Below are 13,652 nucleotides of genomic sequence, written 5' to 3'. Positions count from 1 at the left end.
AAAGCCTGATACGCAAGGGTACTTCACAACACCTATTTGTTAGGATTGCAGTCTTTTGAATTTTACTTAGACACCTTATTGACCATCATCAAGTCAATTAACTGTTTTGTCACCAACATTCCCCACACAATACTACCTTGTATTGCTACATACTCACAGTGAGATGAAAGATTGAGAAGCAATAACTGACAGGAGGTGGGAGTAGGGATTCAGTCAGTGTTTGACAGACCGTGCGTGACTTCAAACAAATTATTTGCTGTCCATTGCATACCCCACATCCATCTCAGGAAGCACCAGGAAAGGTTTTGTTTATCAAGCACTTTGAGGTCTAGGGAAGAAAGCACAGAACAAACATGAGTTCTGATGCCCATTCTCCTGTAGTGAGTCCTCATGTACACATTTGTTTACATTTCTCACCCTGTCACTTCAGCTTTTTTCCTGTTACCCTCTTCATTTAAGGCACTACCTCTCCTTTCCAGTGCAGCTGCAACACAGACAGCAAGGAAGGCTCATTCCTTTCTCTGCACCATACCTGGTCAGCCCTCTCCACCTCCTCCTCCACACTCCCCTAGGCCAGCAACAAACCTCCATGGCTAGGAGCACAAAGTCCAGCTTGAGGCAACCATTAGTGATTCCAAAAGCCCTTCCAACCCTCCTTGGCTCCCCACAAGCCTCCCAGGAGCCATACCAAAGGCTGTGGGCTCTGCCTCCTGTTATTCCACCCAGACAGCAATTTTGTCTCAAAGGCTTCAGCTGCTAGGGAGCTTGAACTCACTCACCTGCACTACCAGCAGCAATCAGTGTCTTCCCCTCAGCAGTTTAAAAAGCTTGATGGCCAGAGCTGCCTAACATGACCTCTGTCTGTAGGGGGATTAGCACCTTTCACTTCACCCTGCAAACAATCAAAAGAGCACACGCAGCCAGTTACTGTGCATGAATGAAGGGGTTAGGAACAGCTGAAACAGCCCTTACACATCTGTTTGTAATCATCTGATCATACTGTTAATTGGCACAAGCTACATTATTTCATCTGACCTGTGTAGGACAGATTTCTTATATTCCAGACTGGGCATGTCAAAAAAAAAAAAGAAAAAGAAAAACGTTATTATAGCTAATGCTTGTGTTTTTTAAAGATGTCACTTGATGTCACTTCTTTCATAAGTATTTGTATTTATCCTTCTATAGACAGTGAGTAAAGACCACAGCATCAATCTGGGCGATCAGTTTATGAGCTGATCATGCAGCTCTGCTTCTCATTTTCTCCCCGCTCTTCCAGAGCACACAGAGGCAAATGTGGATGCAAGTTACTGTGCCAGAAATAGCTGCGCAGCAATATACTGCGGACATGACTGTAAGCAATTTTATGAGCTGGCCAAAGGCAAAAACATACTAAAGGCTTATTTATAAGTGATGGTATCAGCATATCTAATTTTTTCCTCTACCCCACCAAACTTCACAGGAAGACGCTTCAAATAAAGGATAGTTAACCCAGGAGATGACTGGTCATTCCTGGCAAGTGCCCAGTGGAACAAGCTGCAGAATGAAGATGTTCATCAGGTGGAAGCAGAAGCTGACTGAATGAATAAAAACCATACTGCCTTTTTTTTTTTTTTCTTCTAGCAACTCTACTGCCCTACATAGCCTGTATATGCTCTGTGCATATTAATGTATACCCACATACAAATATATGTATTTATAAAACATCAGAACAGCCCCTTTAAGTCAATAGAACTGTGAAAGTGACAACAGCAACAAGTCTTGTACAGTCAAACTTGCCTTAATATATTAATTAGAGCAACAATGCTCAGCTCCCAGAAATATTAATACTTTTTTTTTGCACTTGCAAACATATTAATGTTGTTTACAAATGCCCGCAAGATGAGTTCCAACATGCCTGAGATGCCAACAGGCACAGTCACACAGCAGATGGTGAAAATAAGATATGGTGGTGAAAGCTATTGTCCCTAACTCACCTAAATATGTCACTGACATAGCCAAGAAAGGACTTCTGATTAGAGAAATTAAGTTTCTGATATCTAACACTGATCCAAAGAGCACCGTAATACATACAAAGATTTCTATGTATTACAGAAGCTTTTGGGTCAGTCTCTTAGAAATAAGACTACGTTGTCAGCATGATACCAGCAAGATAGCAGTGCAGGACAGCAATGGTTGCCACACATTGCAGGGCAGAAGCAAAGATAGGTCAGTGAAATAAGGTAATTAAAATAAGTAATAGAAAGTTGTAATTACTAAGGACGATTATGGAAAATAATGGAAAAGAATAATTAAAGAGGAAAAAAAGAAATAAAAGAAGGTTTTATATTAGAGAATTTAAATTCAAATGAAAGAAATCACTTGGTATAATATTGTTCTGTTAAGTTTGGTTCTCATCAGAAAGTCAATTACAAAAAAAAATAATAATCACTGGAAAGGTTAAAGAAGGTCATATTGCAGTCCATACTGCCAAGTCTATTTCTCTTAGTCTCAAGGAAGTTGTGAGAGCTTTCCAAATACTTACTGTAAATAGTACACTTGCTTCCCATCACAGAATATCTAAAGGTCAGTGGTGTCCTTAGTCTAATCTCCATAAGTTTCCAAAGTGAAGTTTTGCTTTTTATTTTCCAAACGTCTCGCTACTGCTAGGTGCTTTCTTTGCATTCTTGAGGCCTGAGCTCTTCAGCCTCAAAGAGGTACGGCTTAAGAACAACGTATGCTTCTTCCCCTATCCTAATCTAAAGGACCTACTGCTGAGTGAAGAAAAAAGGGTTCATACTGGTTGGCATCTGTGGTAAAGCAATGAGCTCTCATCTTGTGGTAGGTTTTTAAGAAATGCACATTTGTTCTCTGTGAAATGGATAACAGCCAGCAAGTATATTTATATAATCAGATACAAACATGTAATTGGTAAGTCTCACCATTCTGTGTTTGTTTGGGACTGATGGTCTAACAGTGAAAGACTGATCACTCACCATCAAACCCATCAACAATTCAGCCCCCTACCCTTTTTGCTAAACATGGAAGACATCTGTAATATTTAAGACATCTGTGTTTAAAGAAGGCTTTGGCTTTCTCTCAACATAGTTTTTCATCATACTTGACCCCGCAGTAAATCTGTAGCAGCAAATCTCATTTTGCAAGCATAGAACACAGGATCACTGTAGACTCAGCCAAGCAAAGGTTAAGGAGATACATTTCTGTTCAAATACACTTAGCTCTAGAATTAGCAGAGGCAACACAGAAAGTGCTTGGCTGAGTGCATAGACTTAAAATGATATTTTTTTCCCAAAGTTCATTCTAGTGCTAATATGCCTCTCAACAAATGCTGGAATGTCAGTCGTTAGATGGGGGAGAGAAAACTTTCAGGATGTCCCAGACGAACTACATTGGGACAGTTATGTTAAAACGGCAGAATTTTTTTGCAGTGAGGTCCTTGAAATTTATGAACCCTTAAATTGTTTGTTAGGAACAGCAGGAAATGATGGACTATTTTTATCTTTTATCTTAGATTGGAAGGTCTCTGGGAGAGGTACTGCCTTTTTTGTGTGTCTGGCTGAAAGTTGGCAGAACAGGGGCCTATCCCTGACTGCCCCTCATCTGTGACTGCTGGGTCAGTCAGAGGAGAATGTGCCATTGTATTCAAAGGGCAATGAATCAGATCTCTCTGTAATATATATATAAATGATAATACACAGGGAGTAATAATTGAAGAGAGGGTCTCTTAGGTTCTAAATGCTGATTGCAAGGATAAAAATGATTAGAAATGTTTCTCTTGTCAATTTAGATCCTAGAAGGATGGAGAGAAAGGTCAACCAGTCAACCCACAAACCAGCTCTGCTCGTGTGTGTGAGTTGGAAGCTGCACAAGGGTGCTATTTCTCCTTTTCAAATAACATGAAAACTCTTTTTTATTTTTTTTTTAATTAATTAATTTATTTTTTTTCCAACAAGGAAATGGCACAACCAAGCCCTATTTTTAAACTGAACTGTTCTTGGACAGTACAAATGAAAAGTAATGCTATTCTGACTGTACATTTTGTAACCTTAAAAGGAGAGAGCTCTTTTTCAGGGAAGATCAGGATTTCTGCCAAATATTATCAGCAATGGGGTGGAAGGCAAAACATTGTTTTCACAACTTTCTTGACCATTAGTGGTAAATCTGATCTAGCCTAATACAGTCTCTCTGTGTATCCCTTTTAGGAGGTATGTAGGGCTGGTAAAGAGAAATATTTGTCAATCTCTGTCCATTCTGACATGGGTTGGAGCTGTGGTGAAACCTCTGTATTTCCAGACCACCAGACAAATGCATCAGGTGGTTTCTTACTTCAGTATGGTCCTTTGCAAAGATTCTAGTGTGGTAGTTTTACTTAGCAGGGCAGATGAGCTCCACCACAACCACCCTCTCACTCCCCCTCCTCAAGGGAGAGGTGGAGAAAATACAATGCAAAGGGCTCAAGGGTTTAGAAAAGGACAGGGAGATCACTCAACAGTTATCATCACGAGCAAAATAGACTCAGCACAGGGAGATTAATGTAATTTATTACCTATTACTAACAAGCTAGAGTAGTGAGAAACTAAAAGCAATTACAAACACCTTCGATGCATTCACCCTCTTCTATGTCCTACCCCTGAGTGGCACAGGGGAACGGGGAATGGAGGTTGTGGTCAGTCCCTAACACTTCATCTCTGCCGCTCCTTCACAGTCACTCTCTGTCCCTGCTCCATGTGGGGTCCCTCCCCTGGGATGCCATTCCACAGCAGCAAACTGCTCCAGCACAGATTCCCCATGGGCAGCAGCTCCCCCCAGACCCCCTGCTCCTGCATGGGCTCCTCTCCATGGGCTGCAGCTCCAGCCCGGGGCCTGCTCCTGTGGGGCCTTTCCATGGGCCATAGCCTCCCCCGGGCTACATCCACCTGCTCCACCAGGGGCTCCTCCACGGGCTGCAGTGTGGAGATCTGCTCCATGTGGGACCCATGGGCTGCAGGGGGACAGCCTGCTCCACCAGGGAGCTCTCCACAGGCCTCAGGGAAACTCATAACCCAAGCTATCAGCATGATGGTGGGTCAAGCAGTCCTGATGCACTGTGCTTTTTGGTGGTGATACCTGGTCCTCTCACCTCACAACCATGTTAGCATGGGGACATCTCCCCAGCTGTACTGGCTGCACAGAGCACCACAGATTGCAGCATGGCTCTTGCCCACTTTTCAAATGATCCATTTACCAGATAAAAACTCATTATTCCATTACTCCCCCGCCAAAAAAAAAAAAAAAAAAAAAAAAAAAAAGGAACAGCTGTAGAACTTGTGAAGAGCCTGGGAAAGGGCTTGAGGGGAGGGTGTGTTGGTGTGCGAGCATGGACCCAGGCACATGGACGGAGCCAGAGCTGAGGAACGGGGCTGTTTGGTGCACTTCAGACTGACTAAAATTGCGATGAGGGGGCAAACTCTCCCTTCCAATCTCCCTATTTAGCACGGGGCTGCCATATGGTTTTCTGACTGTTCTCCACAGTAGCCACTGTGTGGCAGAAGAGATCAAGACTATGATTTTCTGCAGAGGACAAGTGATGGAAGCATGCAGCTTTTGGCTGCCTGCATGGGGCAGGCGCCATATTGTGTGGGAGGGCGGTGTGGAGGGGGCCCATGCACCACAGCAGAAATAACAACCACTACCCGAACAGATGTGCCGTTTGCTGACAGTTCATTGTTTTTAAGGGTGCGAAAGAGTCCAGGTCAGGGCAGTTCACTCCGTTAAATTGGCAGAGCCAATGGTTGCCATGTGTTTTAACACCGAGGACAGCCTGCCCTGAACCTCATCTGCCTCCCAGGCCAGTGTGGCAGAGTGGGTGAGGTGGCGGCCAGGACATGGCTGTTGGACCTGGCAGAGCTGCCTTGGAGCAGAAGGAGCTGCGTGGACGTGAATGTGCCGACCGGCTGAGCACCACAGTCAAAACTGAAGTTAAAAATAATCCCCTCAACAGAAGACAATAAATAAAACTCCAGGGAGTTCCTGTTAGCACAACGAGGAAAATTGAATGGCTTTTCCTCTCTTGAAATCCAATGTTCCTCAAGAGAAAAAGAAAATGTGTTGATCCATATTCACAGCAGACGAGGGAGCCTCATATTTTAACCAGACGCTAGATTTTCTCAAAAACATACTTTCAGAATTCAAAAATCATTGGCAAAGTCAGATTCAATTTGATAATAAAATTTTCTCGACATGAAAGTAATATGAAAGGGTCAGTGTATGTTGTTGCTGTAACGTTTAGTTGCGATGTCTGGGCAAGGGTTTAGGTTAAAAAATTACGTTTTCATTTTAAATTTGATTTTCCAGTTGATGCATAACAAGAAATCAAAATAAACCCTTTTGTTTTGGGTTGAATAAAATGTTTTCATTTCTACCCAAACCAAAATTGTTTTCCATTTGTTTAGTTTGGCCACTGAACTGAAAGACTAGCATGTCATTATCCACACTTAATGGCAAAAAAGACATCTTAAGGACAGGCAGGGTTTTAATTAGTTCCACTTCAGCATTTAAGATCAATGCTCAAATGGAATTCCTGACCAGGAGTTAAAATAATAAATGCAGGTTTGTTTGTTTGCTTTTTTTGTTTTGCTTTAATGTTAGTTTTGCATTAGATACTAGATATTAGAAGTGAATCAGGACTTTCTCAACATAACCATCACGTCTATGTAGAGAAAAGATGGTGCCTGCTTAGTGTGCTTGTAAACAACAGAAATAAACAGAGTTGGGTAATACAAAGTAAAAAACAGTTATGATTGTCTATGATAATAAGCTACAGTCTCAGCACATTTACTTCAGTGTTGACAAACTAAAAGAAAAAGACAAAACAAAACAACACATATCTACCTCTCAACTAAAGCCAGTGTGTCAGAACACACTTCAAGTGACATCAGACTGTATTTAGAGAACAGTGTTGAAGATAACTATGGGAACAACTGATGTTGAAATCCAAGACTATGAAGACAGCAAAAGCACAAAACACACATATGGATCTGCAAAACTTTTAAGAAATGTTCCAAATTTTAAGCAAATGTTTTTGATGGAAACCCATGAAAATAAAATAAATTAAAAAAAAAAAAAGGCAAATTTAACTATTCACTTCATATTTGCTCACTCTAGGAATGTTTAGGAATTCTGTAATGGATCTGTACCTCATACACTGTTCAAAAGATCTCTATCTTACCAACTTGTGCTATATTTCAGTGGCCAAAATGTTTCTCTTCTGTTTCTCATGGCATGGTCTTACAGAACTGTGCTATTAGTCTTGAAAGGCAACATGCATACAATTTGGCTTTTATAAACATGTAGAATGTATTTCCAGCATGTGAATATGGGCATTAGTTTCAATAGGGCTAATTAACTTGCTAAAAAAATTTGATGGGGCTAGACTGTTAAGATGACTACTGGCACAAAGGCTATAAGCCCCTCACTTTTACAAGCGAAACACTTGCAGTGGTTACAGGTTAAGCAGGTTAAACAGGTGGCAACTGAACAGGGAAGAACAGCTATGAGAAAGCTTAAATGTTGGTCAACTAGAGACACTATTGCTGCAAGAAATGACTATGACAAGACTGATCCTACTTCCTTGGATGTCTGATCCTCTGGCTAAACTTCAAGAGAGAAGTTTGGGTATACATCTAATGAGGAACCAGAATCCAGCTGTCAGTGGCCAAAGGAGTCATAAACTGCCAAGTGGAACAAATGAAACATCCTAGTGTAAGAAAAAAAATGAAGCTATTCAAATTTACTCAGTTCACAAAGACCTATTCATTCATGTGTTCTTTTTACAAGGTCCTATTAAATTGCTAGTCCTTTTGAGACTGGTTTTCATTGTGCATTGCAAAGTGAAAAGCAGAGAGGAACTTAATAAAGTCACTGCTCCGTACCAAGCTTCTGCTCATTTATTCAGCTATATACCAGTTTTGATGCCCAATTTGACACAGAAACTACGAACTACTGCATAGTCGACTGGAAAAAAAAAATCAGAAAGAAAAAGAAGGGAAAAGAGAAATACTATCACATGATTGCAAGGCAAATCATGGAAACACAAACCAATTGTGTCAGCTTCCTAAGTCTTTAGCCAGCCGAAAATAATAACACTAGGAGGGTGCACTTGACCTCTGCATCTCAGTGGGTTGTTTACCTTTTTCCCTGCAGGTTTCAAAGTCAGTACTCATTGCTGATTTCCACTGTTGGTCATTCCAAGAGATGTGTATTTCAGGAGTTTGTATCCCAGGCCAACCTGCTTCCTCTGATGAGGAATTTGCTACTCATGTTGCCCTTCAAAAGGCAGTCAAAGCCTAATTGCCTACAGATTTTAGTTTGTTGATGATTAGGTTGTTTCCTGGATCATATCTTTTCAGTAGCACCAGACTTGGATTTGAACTGTTGCTTTGAGTTAACACATTGAGCAGGGGCTGCAGGATCAGCTCTGCATACTGAACAGTTTTTTCCTGCTGACTTATATAAACATGTTACACAGTAGACATGTTTCAGCCCATTTCCAGACTAGGCCTTCCCACAGTCTTCTTATAGGAATATCTTCTCACTGTAGTATAATACAGGTTGTATACGTTGCTGCCTTGTCAGCAGCAGTATCTGCCCATTTCCTATGTCATATTTGAGACTCTGAGCTTCTGGCTGATTAGAGCTATATTTAACTGTGTTGATAATTGGTTTTATCTGATTGATGGGAAGTTGAACATGAGTCAAGTGTGCCTTGGCAGCTAAAAGAGCTAATCATATCCTGGGGTGCATCAAGCATGGCCTTGCTAGTTGGTCAAGTGAAGTGATTGTCCCACTTTACCCTGCACTGGTGCAGCCTCACCTTGAGTACTGTGTGTAGTTTGGGGCACTACAATGTAAGAAGTGCATAAAACTTTTAGAGAACATCCAAAGGAGAACTATGAAGATGGTTAAAGGTCTGGAGGGTAAGGCATATGAGAAGCAGCTGTGGGCCCTTGGTTTGTTCAGCCCAGAGCAGAGCAGGCCGAGGGGAGGCCTCATGGCGGCCTGCAGCTCCCTCACAAGGGGAGCGGAGGGGCAGGCGCTGAGCTCTGCTCTCTGTGGAAAGTGACAGGACCCAAGGGAATGGCATGGAGCTGGGACAGGGAAGGGTCAGGCTGGGGGTTAGGGAAAGGTTCGGCACCCAGAGGGTGGTTGGGCACTGGGACAAGCTCCCCAGAAAAGTAGTCATGGCACCAAGCCAGGTGGAGTTCAAGAAGCACTTGGACGACACTGTCAGACATATGGTCTGAGTTTTGGGTGGTCCTGTGTAGAGCCAGGAGTTGGACTCAATGATCCTTGTGGGTCCCTTCCAACCCAGGATATTCTATGATTCTATATACTTTGTTGTGAATTGCAGAGCAGTCATCAGCTGCTGCAGGTGAAATTCTCAATCTTGATCATGGATGACACGCTAAGCAGGAGGCAATATAAGGGCTCATACACATAAGAAATGAACAGTTTTCTCTTGAGAAACAGCTGCAGCTCTGTCTAGACTGAATTGAAGTGAGGAAAGGCAAAGTGTGTTATTAAAGCACCGTTCATATCAGTCAGTCAGAAAAGGAAAATGCCAATGCCACTTGGGAAAATGAGGTGTTTCCAGGTACCTTGCTTTCCCTAATCATTCCAGCACTTCATCATCCTGAAGTATGACATCAGAGAGGGATATAGCATTCACTTGTCACTTGAGGGAGAGACTGTTATTCTATCACATCTGGATATCCAAATGACTCCACTATTAGTGGTTAAAACTTTTTATTCATGGACATAAAAGACAAAAACCCTTCAGTGCCTTTATGGACACATGGCCAAAACCATCAACAATGGCAGATACACAGGCAATTGTTTGTTTCCCAAGTCTGGAACAGCCCCAAACACAGCATTTCTTTGGCATATGCCTACAGGAGGTAGAATTAAGATCCTATTTGCCTCTTAAGTACAAAGGATCTTGAGCTTAGCATCTCTGTTAGATATCCAAACACCAGCGTGTACTTGTAAAATAAATGAAAGCCTAAAATTGTGGGGGGAATGGGCAAGAATCATCATTTATCTTGCTGTATATATTACTCAATGTCAAAATGTATAAATAAAGTTAGTATTTTAGAAAACCATTAAACATTCACTAAGTATGGCAAATCTTCATCAAGCAGATGTGCTGTTATGAATTATAGCATTTATCAGTCTACTGATGATACAGTTTACTGTAAGTCTGCTCTTTCGAAATGAAACCATATGTTGAATGGGAGAGAGTGTAAGATTATTGTAAATGGAGATAAGGCTGCTTACCAAGCGTGCTGATGGGCATTTTGTGGATGAACTTTCTTTTACAATATTGTTAAAGTATATATAAATTCTAGTTCTATGCAAACAAACTTACAGACACCAGGTAGAAAATGATTTAAGCGTCAGCTGGATGTTCTGGATGGTAGTGGGACCAATAGTGCCAGGTGCCAAACACACACCACACGCACCACAACAAAACCTTTTATAGTTCCCATATTCAGATAGCTGAATTAGAGTAGTTTCTAAGAGCAAGAAGGGACAGAAGCTGACTTTTTTTTTTTTTCTTTCTTCACTGCTCTTGGAAATTTTGTATTACAGAATGTGTTGAATATTGGAACACATGAGGAAGTCACATTTGCAGCTATTCCCTAAGAGTTACAAAAGTTTAAGTCTAGAAAATGTCATTCTGATGGGTCCTGTGAGCTGTAAGTCATTCTGCAGTTTTGGCTTGTGACTATGTCTGTCAGTCGCCTGTCTTGCTGATTGCCTGCAGTGCATCCCTGGAGTTGCTGTCTCATTTGAGAGAGAGCAAGTCCTAATAGAGGACAATAAAGCATTTGAGCTACAACTCCCATGGGAAAGGGAAGCATTTCTAAAGTGAAGCTTTTCAGCTTTTGGCTAAAGGACTAGTTCTGAGTATTTAATTGGTTAATTTAAAAGAAAACAAGGTTTTCCCCAGAAAGCAGGCTTTTTATTCAAAAATGTGCATTTAATAAAAATCTAATTTTCCGCCAAAACTGTTTCAACCAATACTGGGAATTATATTCCCTGACAAAACTACTTGAAAATGAATTTTATAATGTAGAGTAAAATCCAGACAATTTTTTCCAGATGACTTTAGTGATGTTATTATTCCTAAGCTAAACATGATAAACCTAGGAAACTCAGAATTAAGCTTAATGAAAATATAGCACATTAGAGATATGGAAAATACAGTGTGTGAGCATTAAAATGACTTTAGTCTCTGCCATCTCATGCTGTAACTTGAGCGTTATGAAAAAACATTATATTTAGTTTGATTTACTCCAGAGCATCTTCAAGCAGCCAGCACATATTGAATAATCAAATACTTTTCAGAAATACTTAGTATTGCCAGAGTAGCACCAGTGTCTAGCCAAGCTCAGCTCTACTGCCCATTTGTCAGCTTCCTTTTGTGCTTCTCTGTGCTTCCCTGTGTCTTAATCTGTACACAACTGTCTTGCAGTTCTACCAGTTTCTTCTACAGTCCTTTCTACATGCACCTGTATCTGTGCACCCATAAACCAAATGTGTAAACTCACACTCAGATATAGAGGCATAGATCAATTTTCTACTACCCTGTATTCATCTGGGCATGACTATTTCTTGAGGCTTTTTCTTTTCTTACTCCATTTTTGTGGAATATAATGAGAATAATGAATAGTTTATCAAGAAAATACATGAAATTAATGATGGTTCTGTAATTTCATAACACTACGTTTTCCTTAGGAATAGCATAGCATTAGAAGTTTCTTTTCAGAAGTAACTGCATCGGTTTCAAGGGGCCATTATCCCCACAAGAAAAGGTTCTCTCTTAAGATGGCTCCTACTTCTCAGCATTTCACGGGAATCAGCCTCCATCTTCAACAGGGGCCACCTCCTTTCCTGTCACTGACGGAGTAAGACAGACTCCTCTTACTGCACTCACTTGGTTGATATTAATTTCAACAACTCTGTCCAGAATACCTAGGGTTGGAAGCTACTTTCAAAGAGGGCAGTTGTACCACAGGAGTTTTGATTTTCGGTGAAACGTAGAAAAGAAAAACATTGAATTACAACTGTTTCTGATCTGTCTCTTGACATTTGAAATCCCCAGCTCTGTCTCCAGTGATTGAATGTGGTGAGATGTAGTTAGTAATTTCTACCCTGCTCTCCATAGTATATTTGTAGTTCCATCAGTTACATCTTTAAAATCCAGTTTTCCTGTTCCTTAAATGGGATGCAATATTCTGAAACCTCAAACTTGCAGGATTGGGTGCAAATTCTGTTCTTCCCCTCAGCTGTACACAAAAGAACACTTACAGTAAATGTGTGTGATAATAACTGGATGGAAAGACAGATTTTCACATTGAGGCCTTGCCTTGAGGCCTAACCTTTTTACCAAAAAAAATAAAAATAAAAAAAAAATAGCAGTGGAGCTGAATAATAACACTTTGTTTTGTCTATTCCACAAGCAAGATTGTTAGAGAACTTAATAGTAAGTACTCCATTAAGTCACAATTCTGTTCGTTTTACCATGCAGTGATTCACAGGCAAAACCTTAAAACGCTCATGGCCATTGACTTTTTAATATAAATAAGCAGTCATTCCAAAGCGGAATGTCTGAGTAATTAAAAATAAACTTTTAAACAAGATCTACTGCACATTTGTAGTCATCTATTAAACATCTTCTTTCATGGTTTCTGTTGTGATTTTCATTTTTGTAACACAACATTTTAAAGCAAAATTTACATTTTGTAACAACAACATTTTAAAGCTTTATACACTCAGAGGAAAGCCTGCAAGATCAGCTGAGCAGAGGTAAATCACGGTGCTGTAAGAGAACCTAGCAACATAGCACAAGTGGAGATGGGAAAATGATAGCCACATTAAACAGTTTATGAAATGAATTAGAAGCTGACTAAGGCAAAATGTAATTATTGTAGTTGGCCTTTGTCCAGGACATACAGTTTCTAGTAATCAGGTATTCAGTTTCAGCCAAAAATTATTTTTCTTCCTTGGTCCATAAAACAGGAACAAAACTCTTACTGAAGTTAGCAGCTAAAGACAGAAAGGACACATGAGGTTTTATGGCAGAATTCGTGCTGAAAGTGATTAAGGAAAAGTTTCCATTCTACTCTGCATCTGTGAGAGTATCCGGGGTTATTCATGTAGCAGGTGCTCAAATGACATCACAGTTAATATTTAGCATCATTTTCTTATAGGCCAAATCCTTTCACACCCTTTTTAAACAAAAAGTTGGCATTGGACCACACGATATTGCAAAAGAACTCGAGATTATATGTCATTGACAAAATGTCACGTTACTAACAGGAAGCTCAGTAAAATGAAAAAAAATATATATATAAATTAAGTGTAATAAAATATCATTGGCAAAAAATCAACATGAGACATGGTAGGCCCGGTCCTGTTATACCTGGTCATGTTCGGGAATCAGCAGAGGTACCTGTGTGTCAAACTATGACAAATAGGAGTGAGAGCACACATGGGCTTTTAAATTCAAAACATACTTAATCAGTTTCGTGTGGAGATATGGACTATACCACAACTGTTAATTGGTTGGGATTGAAATGTAAACAGATTAATTTTGAAGGTATCAAGTGGTG

At 40.4% G+C, this 13,652-nt stretch overlaps 1 long non-coding RNA gene across 1 annotated transcript; it reads left to right on the top strand.

The window, feature by feature from the left end:
- Positions 1-946: 946 nt before the first annotated feature.
- On the top strand, positions 947-1,970 carry LOC137856983 (uncharacterized). The gene is made up of 3 exons (XR_011096906.1): positions 947-1,188; positions 1,277-1,351; positions 1,460-1,970. It is a non-coding gene; the product is annotated as an uncharacterized lncRNA (long non-coding RNA).
- Positions 1,971-13,652: the final 11,682 nt, after the last annotated feature.

Source organism: Anas acuta, chromosome 5 (genome assembly GCF_963932015.1).
Source record: "Anas acuta chromosome 5, bAnaAcu1.1, whole genome shotgun sequence".
NCBI lineage: Eukaryota > Metazoa > Chordata > Aves > Anseriformes > Anatidae > Anas > Anas acuta.
Note: the sequence above shows the minus strand (reverse complement) of the source record. Positions and strands in the feature narration are given on the sequence as shown.